Below are 10001 nucleotides of genomic sequence, written 5' to 3' on the forward strand. Positions count from 1 at the left end.
CATGACTTGGACTCGAGTCACAAATATGATGACTTCCTACTCGACTTTGACTTTAACACCAATGACTCGTGACTTGACTTGGTCTTGAGCCTTATGACTCGAACTGACTTGATACCCTCCCCAACCCTCTCCAACCCTCCCCAACCCTCTCCAACCCTCTCAAATCCTCTCCAACCCTCCCCAACCCTCTCCAACCCTCTTCAACCGTCCCCAACCCTCCCCAACCCTCCCCAACCCTCCCCAACCCTCTCCAACCATCTCCAACCCTCCCCAACCCTCCCCAACCCTCCGCAACCCTCTCCAACCCTCTCCAACCATCCCCAACCCTCTCCAACCCTCTCCAACCCTCCCCAACCGTCCCCAACCCTCTCCAACCCTCCCCAACCCTCTCCAACCCTCCCCAACCCTCTCCAACCCTCCCCAACCGTCTCCAACCCTCTCCAACCCTCCCCAACCCTCTCCAACCCTCTCCTACCCTCCCCAACCCTCCCCAACCCTCTCCAACCCTCCCCAACCGTCTCCAACCCTCTCCAACCCTCCCCAACCCTCCAACCCTCCAACTGTCTCCAACCCTCTCCAACCCTCTCCAACCCTCCCCAACCGTCTCCAACCCTCTCCAACCCAACCCTCCGCAACCCTCTCCAACCCTCCCCAACCGTCTCCAACCCTCTCCAACCCTTCCCAACCCTCCCCAACCCTCTCCAACCCTCCCCAACCGTCTCCAACCGTCTCCAACCCTCCCCAACCCCTCCCCAACCCAACCCTCCCCAACCGTCTCCAACCCTCCCCAACCCTCCCCAACCCTCTCCAACCCTCCCCAACCCTCTCCAACCCTCCCCAACCGTCTCCAACCCTCCCCAACCCTCTCCAACCCTCCCCAAACCTCTCCAACCCTCTCCAACCCTCCCCAACCCTCCCCAACCCTCTCCTACCCTCCCCAACCCTCCCCAACCGTCTCCAACCCTCTCCAACCCTCCCCGACAATCTCCAACCCTCCCCAACTGTCTCCAACCCTCTCCAACCCTCTCCAACCCTCTCCAACCCTCCCCAACTGTCTCCAACCCTCTCCAACCCAACCCTCCGCAACCGTCTCCAACCCTTCCCAACCGTCTCCAACCCTTCCCAACCCTCCCCAACCCTCTTCAACCCTCCCCAACCGTCTCCAACCGTCTCCAACCCTCCCCAACCCTCCCCAACCCTCTCCAACCCTCCCCAACCGTCTCCAACCCTCTCCAACCCTCCCCAACCCTCCCCAACCCCAAATATTAAAAATGACACTATTATAAAAAGTGTGCAGCGCATCAACTCATCGTTTAACGGATTACAGTTTGAATCGAACAACAGCCAATCAAATTGTGCCAGCTGAGAAAAAGTTGCGCGTGGCAGTGCAGAGGAATGTCGGTGGGTGTGTTCAGATGGAGCCCTTGGAAAGATGATACCAAAAATTATATGAAGATTACGCGGTAGTCAACAAAATGCTCCACATAAACAGGAAGTAGGACGCAGATCTCATGTTTTTTGGGGGAATTGAGAATGTGATATCCTATATTTTATGGTTTTACGTTTGTATAAATAGCTGTTTTATCTGATGCAGTTAGATAAACTCTTAACCCTTCAGATAAACGTATTTCACGAAATGTTCCTTTCCCTTTCTTCACATGCTGGCAAGACCAAAAAGGGATTCAGGGCCCTTGAGATCAGGTTCCGGGCCCTTGAGATCAGGTTCCGGGGCCCTTGAGATCAGGTTCCGGGGCCCTTGAGATCAGGTTCCGGGGCCCTATAGATTAGGTTCCGGACCCTTGAGATCAGGTTCCGGGGCCCTATAGATCAGGTTCCGGGCCCTATAGATCAGGTTCCGGGCCCTTGAGTTCAGGTTCCGGGCCCTTGAGACCCTGTTTTGCAATAGACTTCTGTATATCTTAAAACAATGCCATTTATTATGTATTTTTGTAACAGCGTTTATATGCTTTAAGCTGCCGTTGGGTATTTATTCTACTTCACAGGTGTTTTATCTTCCTAAAATGATGAATATTAATATTAAATACATTTTGAAAAATAATCCATGTTCCTTTTTTCCTATTAAAGTTTTTCATTTAAATTCATTCATGGATAAGAAGGCCATCGAATAAACACTCCAGAAATATACCGTATAGCCTTTAGGAACCCGGACACAGTTTTACTTAGCATGGAAGTGATTAGTACTGCCCAAGAAGACTGCCCAAGAAGACCCCAACTAACATATTTCTGGAAAGACAAATTGACGTGATTTTGCTATACAAAAAAAAAGCTATGCATATGTGTGATTTTGCATCACTTAAGTTGAGTAAGTAAAGCACAACACTTACACAAATGACTGATGATTGGCTGAGAGAAATTTATGATAAAAAGAGCTGTTTTGTTAGATTTCAGTGCGGCTTTGACATTATCGGTCAAAGTCTGCTGATGGAAAAACATATGTGTTATGGCTTTAGACCCCCTGCTATAATGTGGATAAAGAGTTACCTGTAACAGAACACGGAGGGTGTTCTTTAATGGAAGCCTCCAACATAATCCAGGTAGAATCAGGAATTCCCCAGGGCAGCTGTCTAGGCCCCTTACTTTTTCAATCTTTACTAATGTCATGCCACTGGCTTTGAGTAAAGCCATGGTGTCTATGTATGCAGATGACTCAACACTACACACGTCAGCTACTACAGCAACTGAAATGACTGCAACACTTAACAAAGAGCTGCAGTTAGTTTCAGAATGGGTGGCAAGGAATAAGTTTGTCCTAAATATTTCAAAATGAAAAGCATTTTATTTGGGACAAATCATTCACTAAACTCTAAACCTCAACTAAATCTTGTAATAAATAATGTGGAAATTGAGCAAGTTGAGATGACTGTCGTGGTCAAAACATGGTGATACAACAGTAGCTAAGATGGGGAGAAGTCTGTCCATAATAAAGCGCTGCTCTACCTTCTTAACAACACTATCAACAAGGCAGGTCCTACAGGTCCTACAGGCCCTAGTTTCTACCTTCTTAACAACACTGTCAACAAGGCAGGTCCTACAGGCCCTAGTTTCTACCTTCTTAACAACACTATCAACAAGGCAGGTCCTAAAGGCCCTAGTTTCTACCTTCTTAACAACACTATCAACAAGGCAGGTCCTACAGGCCCTAGTTTCTACCTTTTAACAACACTATCAACAAGGCAGGTCCTACAGGCCCTAGTTTCTACCTTCTTAACAACACTATCAACAAGGCAGGTCCTACAGGCCCTAGTTTCTACCTTAACAACACTATCAACAAGGCAGGTCCTACAGGCCTGAATGCACAAGGTGTCTGTCTAAACTAATGGCTCACAGCTTGAACAACCACCACAAGACAGGCCATCAAAGGTCTCTTCGCAGTCCCCAAGTCAAGAACAGACTATGGGAGGCGCACAGTACTACATAGAGCCATGACTACGTGGAACTCTATTCCACAGTACCACATAGAGCCATGACTACATGGAACTCTATCCCACAGTACTACATAGAGCCATGACTACATGGAACTCTATTCCACAGTACTACATAGAGCCATGACTACATGGAACTCTATTCCACAGTACTACATAGAGCCATGACTACATGGAACTCTATTCCACAGTACTACATAGAGCCATGACTACATGGAACTCTATCCCACAGTACTACATAGAGCCATGACTACATGGAACTCTATTCCACAGTACTACATAGAGCCATGACTACATGGAACTCTATTCCACAGTACTACATAGAGCCATGACTACATGGAACTCTATTCCACAGTACTACATAGAGCCATGACTACATGGAACTCTAACACGGTACTACATAGAGCCACGACTACATGGAACTCTATTCCACAGTACTACATAGAGCCATGACTACATGGAACTCTATTCCACAGTACTACATAGAGCCATGACTACATGGAACTCTATTCCACAGTACTACATAGAGCCATGACTACATGGAACTCTATTCCACAGTACTACATAGAGCCATGACAACATGGAACTCTATTCCACAGTACTACATAGAGCCACGACTACATGGAACTCTATTCCACGTTACTACATAGAGCCACGACTACATGGAACTCTATTCCACGGTACTACATAGAGCCACGACTACATGGAACTCTATCCCACAGTACTACATAGAGCCATGACTACATGGAACTCTATTCCACAGTACTACATAGAGCCATGACTACATGGAACTCTATTCCACAGTACTACATAGAGCCATGACTACATGGAACTCTATCCCACAGTACTACATAGAGCCATGACTACATGGAACTCTATTCCACAGTACTACATAGAGCCATGACTACATGGAACTCTATCCCACAGTACTACATAGAGCCATGACTACATGGAACTCTATTCCACAGTACTACATAGAGCTATGACAACATGGAACTCTATTCCACAGTACTACATAGAGCCATGACTATGTGGAACTCTATTCCACAGTACTACATAGAGCCATGACTACATGGAACTCTATTCCACAGTACTACATAGAGCCATGACTACATGGAACTCTATTCCACAGTACTACATAGAGCCATGACTACATGGAACTCTATTCCACGGTACTACATAGAGCCATGACTACATGGAACTCTATTCCACAGTACTACATAGAGCTATGACAACATGGAACTCTATTCCACAGTACTACATAGAGCCATGACTATGTGGAACTCTATTCCACAGTACTACATAGAGCCATGACTACATGGAACTCTATTCCACAGTACTACATAGAGCCATGACTACGTGGAACTCTATTCCACAGTACTACATAGAGCCATGACTACATGGAACTCTATTCCACGGTACTACATAGAGCCACGACTACATGGAACTCTATTCCACAGTACTACATAGAGCAATGACTACATGGAACTCTATTCCACAGTACTACATAGAGCCATGACTACATGGAACTCTATTCCACAGTCCTACATAGAGCCATGACTACATGGAACTCTATCCCACAGTACTACATAGAGCCATGACTACATGGAACTCTATTCCACAGTCCTACATAGAGCCATGACTACATGGAACTCTATCCCACAGTACTACATAGAGCCATGACTACATGGAACTCTATTCCACAGTACTACATAGAGCCATGACTACATGGAACTCTATTCCACAGTACTACATAGAGCCATGACTACATGGAACTCTATTCCACAGTACTACATAGAGCCATGACTACATGGAACTCTATTCCACAGTACTACATAGAGCCATGACTACATGGAACTCTATTCCACAGTACTACATAGAGCCATGACCACATGGAACTCTATTCCACAGTACTACATAGAGCCATGACTACATGGAACTCTATTCCACAGTACTACATAGAGCCACGACTACATGGAACTCTATTCCACAGTACTACATAGAGCCACGACTACATGGAACTCTATTCCACAGTACTTCATAGAGCCATGACTACATGGAACTCTATTCCACAGTACTACATAGAGCCATAACTACATGGAACTATCCCACAGTACTACATAGAGCCACGACTACATGGAACTCTATCCCACAGTACTACATAGAGCCACGACTACATGGAACTCTATTCCACAGTACTACATAGAGCCATGACTACATGGGACTCTATCCCACAGTACTACATAGAGCCATAACTACATGGAACTCTATCCCACAGTACTACATAGAGCCATGACTACATGGAACTCTATTCCACAGTACTACATAGAGCCACGACTACATGGAACTCTATTCCACAGTACTACATAGAGCCATGACTACATGGGACTCTATTCCACAGTACTACATAGAGCCATGACTACATGGAACTCTATCCCACAGTACTACATAGAGCCATGACTACATGGAACTCTATTCCACAGTACTACATAGAGCCATGACAACATGGAACTCTATTCCACAGTACTACATAGAGCCATGACTACGTGGAACTCTATTCCACAGTACTACATAGAGCCATGACTACATGGAACTCTATTCCACAGTACTACATAGAGCCATGACTACATGGAACTCTATTCCACAGTACTACATAGAGCCATGACTACATGGAACTCTATTCCACAGTACTACATAGAGCCATGACTACATGGAACTCTATTCCACAGTACTACATAGAGCCATGACTACATGGAACTCTATTCCACAGTACTACATAGAGCCATGACTACATGGAACTCTATTCCACAGTACTACATAGAGCCATGACTACATGGAACTCTATTCCACAGTACTACATAGAGCCATGACTACATGGAACTCTATTCCACAGTACTACATAGAGCCATGACAACATGGAACTCTATTCCACAGTACTACATAGAGCCATGACTACATGGAACTCTATTCCACAGTACTACATAGAACCATGACTACATGGAACTCTATTCCACAGTACTACATAGAGCCATGACTACATGGAACTCTATTCCACAGTACTACATAGAGCCATGACAACATGGAACTCTATTCCACAGTACTACATAGAGCCATGACTACATGGAACTCTATTCCACAGTACTACATAGAGCCATGACTACATGGAACTCTATCCCACAGTACTACATAGAGCCATGACTACATGGAACTCTATTCCACGGTACTACATAGAGCCATGACTACATGGAACTCTATTCCACAGTACTACATAGAGCCATGACTACATGGAACTCTATTCCACAGTACTACATAGAGCCATGACTACATGGAACTCTATTCCACAGTACTACATAGAGCCATGACTATGTGGAACTCTATTCCACAGTACTACATAGAGCCATGACTACATGGAACTCTATTCCACAGTACTACATAGAGCCATGACAACATGGAACTCTATTCCACAGTACTACATAGAGCCATGACTACATGGAACTCTATTCCACAGTACTACATAGAGCCATGACTATGTGGAACTCTATTCCACAGTACTACATAGAGCCATGACTACATGGAACTCTATTCCACAGTACTACATAGAGCCATGACTACATGGAACTCTATTCCACAGTACTACATAGAGCCATGACTACATGGAACTCTATTCCACAGTACTACATAGAGCCATGACTACATGGAACTCTATTCCACATCAGGTAACTGATGCAGTGGTAAAATTAGATTTTAAAAAACAGATTTTAAAAAACTCCTTATGGAACAGCGGGGACTGTGAATAGACACACCTACACATAAGACACGCAATCTACACACATGTGCACATGGATGTGTCTTGTTAATATGTGGTGGCCTGTGTTGGGCAAGGTGTTCTGAAATTTAGTATTTTAAACTGTATGTAACTGACTTAAGTTGCTGGACCCCGGGAAGAGTAGTTGCTGCCTTGGCAGAAACTAATGGGGATCCATAATAAACCCCAGGAAGAGTAGCTGCTGCCTTGGCAGGAACTAATGGGGATCCATAATAAACCCCAGGAAGAGTATCTGCTGCCTTGGCAGGAACTAATGGGGATCCATAATAAACCCCAGGAAGAGTAGCTGCTGCCTTGGGAGGAACTAATGGGGATCCATAATAAACCCCAGGAAGAGTAGTTGCTGCCTTGACAGGAACTAATGGGGATCCATAATAAACCCCAGGAAGAGTAGCTGCTGCCTTGACAGGAACTAATGGGGATCCATAATAAACCCCAGGAAGAGTAGCTGCTGCCTTGGCAGGAACTAATGGGGATCCATAATAAACCCCAGGAAGAGTAGCTGCTGCCTTGGCAGGAACTAATGGGGATCCATAATAAACCCCAGGAAGAGTAGTTGCTGCCTTGGCAGGAACTAATGGGGATCCATAATAAACCCCAGGAAGAGTAGCTGCTGCCTTGACAGGAACTAATGGGGATCCATAATAAACCCCAGGAAGAGTAGCTGCTGCCTTGGCAGGAACTAATGGGGATCCATAATAAACCCCAGGAAGAGTAGCTGCTGCCTTGGCAGGAACTAATGGGGATCCATAATAAACCCCAGGAAGAGTAGCTGCTGCCTTGGCAGGAACTAATGGGGATCCATAATAAACCCCAGGAAGAGTAGCTGCTGCCTTGGCAGGAACTAATGGGGATCCATAATAAACCCCAGGAAGAGTAGCTGCCGCCTTGGCAGGAACTAATGGGGATCCATAATAAACCCCGGGAAGAGTAGCTGCTGCCTTGGCAGGAACTAATGGGGATCCATAATAAACCCCGGGAAGAGTAGTTGCTGCCTTGGCAGCAAATATACGTCACAAACATTTCACATATTTAGAAAAATGTTATGTTATAAAAAATTTAAAAAGTAAAGTATTCGGGTGTCTCAGGACATCTTACGATCACGTTGCATTGAATTTTTGACAATATACGAGACCATTCAGATGAGCAGATTTCCCGCTTTCACAGGCTGGTGAGATCAGCCATTTTCCAGGTGTCATTTTTTAAGTCTTAATTACAAACTTCGGCCACCAGGTGGTGCCACAAGTGTTTATTGGGTGATTTCTTCTTGAAGACAAGAGTCTTCCTTTTTCCTTATTTTTTGTGCACGGACACTTTACCAGGTGTTTAAAGACGTTGTGACGTCAGACCTCAGGCTTTAAAGGGATTGTACACCTCGTAGTTATAGCTGTGGGAGATTTTCCAGAGACAGGTCCTAGGTCTAGATTCATCTCATAGTTCTAGTTGTGGGAGATTTTCCAGAGACAGGTCCTAGGTCTAGATTCATCTCATAGTTCTAGTTGTGGGAGATTTTCCAGAGACAGGTCCTAGGTCTAGATTCATCTCATAGTTCTAGTTGTGGGAGATTTTCCAGAGACAGGTCCTAGGTCTAGATTCATCTCATAGTTATAGTTGTGGGAGATTTTCCAGAGACAGGTCCTAGGTCTAGATTCATCTCATAGTTCTAGTTGTGGGAGATTTTCCAGAGACAGGTCCTAGGTCTAGATTCATCTCATAGTTATAGTTGTGGGAGATTTTCCCGAGACAGGTCCTAGGTCTAGATTCATCTCATAGTTCTAGTTGTGGGAGATTTTCCCGAGACAGGTCCTAGGTCTAGATTCATCTCATAGTTCTAGTTGTGGGAGATTTTCCAGAGACAGGTCCTAGGTCTAGATTCATCTCATAGTTCTAGTTGTGGAGATTTTCCAGAGACAGGTCCTAGGTCTAGATTCATCTCATAGTTATAGTTGTGGGAGATTTTCCAGAGACAGGTCCTAGGTCTAGATTCATCTCATAGTTATAGTTGTGGGAGATTTTCCAGAGACAGGTCCTAGGTCTAGATTCATCTCATAGTTATAGTTGTGGGAGATTTTCCAGAGACAGGTCCTAGGTCTAGATTAATCTCATAGTTCTAGTTGTGGGAGATTTTCCAGAGACAGGTCCTAGGTCTAGATTCATCTCATAGTTGTGGGAGATTTTCCAGAGACAGGTCCTAGGTCTAGATTCATCTCATAGTTGTGGGAGATTTTCCAGAGACAGGTCCTAGGTCTAGATTCATCTCATAGTTATAGTTGTGGGAGATTTTCCAGAGACAGGTCCTAGGTCTAGATTCATCTCATAGTTCTAGTTGTGGGAGATTTTCCAGAGACAGGTCCTAGGTCTAGATTCATCTCATAGTTATAGTTGTGGGAGATTTTCCAGAGACAGGTCCTAGGTCTAGATTCATCTCATAGTTGTGGGAGATTTTCCAGAGACAGGTCCTAGGTCTAGATTCATCTCATAGTTGTGGGAGATTTTCCCGAGACAGGTCCTAGGTCTAGATTCATCTCATAGTTCTAGTTGTGGGAGATTTTCCAGAGACAGGTCCTAGGTCTAGATTCATCTCATAGCTGTGGGAGATTTTCCAGAGACAGGTCCTAGGTCTAGATTCATCTCATAGTTGTGGGAGATTTTCCAGAGACAGGTCCTAGGTCTAGATTCATCTCATAGTTGTGGGAGATTTTCCAGAGACAGGTCCTAGGTCTAGATTCATC

Source organism: Oncorhynchus keta, chromosome 12 (assembly GCF_023373465.1).
Source record: "Oncorhynchus keta strain PuntledgeMale-10-30-2019 chromosome 12, Oket_V2, whole genome shotgun sequence".
In the NCBI taxonomy this organism is placed as follows: domain Eukaryota; kingdom Metazoa; phylum Chordata; class Actinopteri; order Salmoniformes; family Salmonidae; genus Oncorhynchus; species Oncorhynchus keta.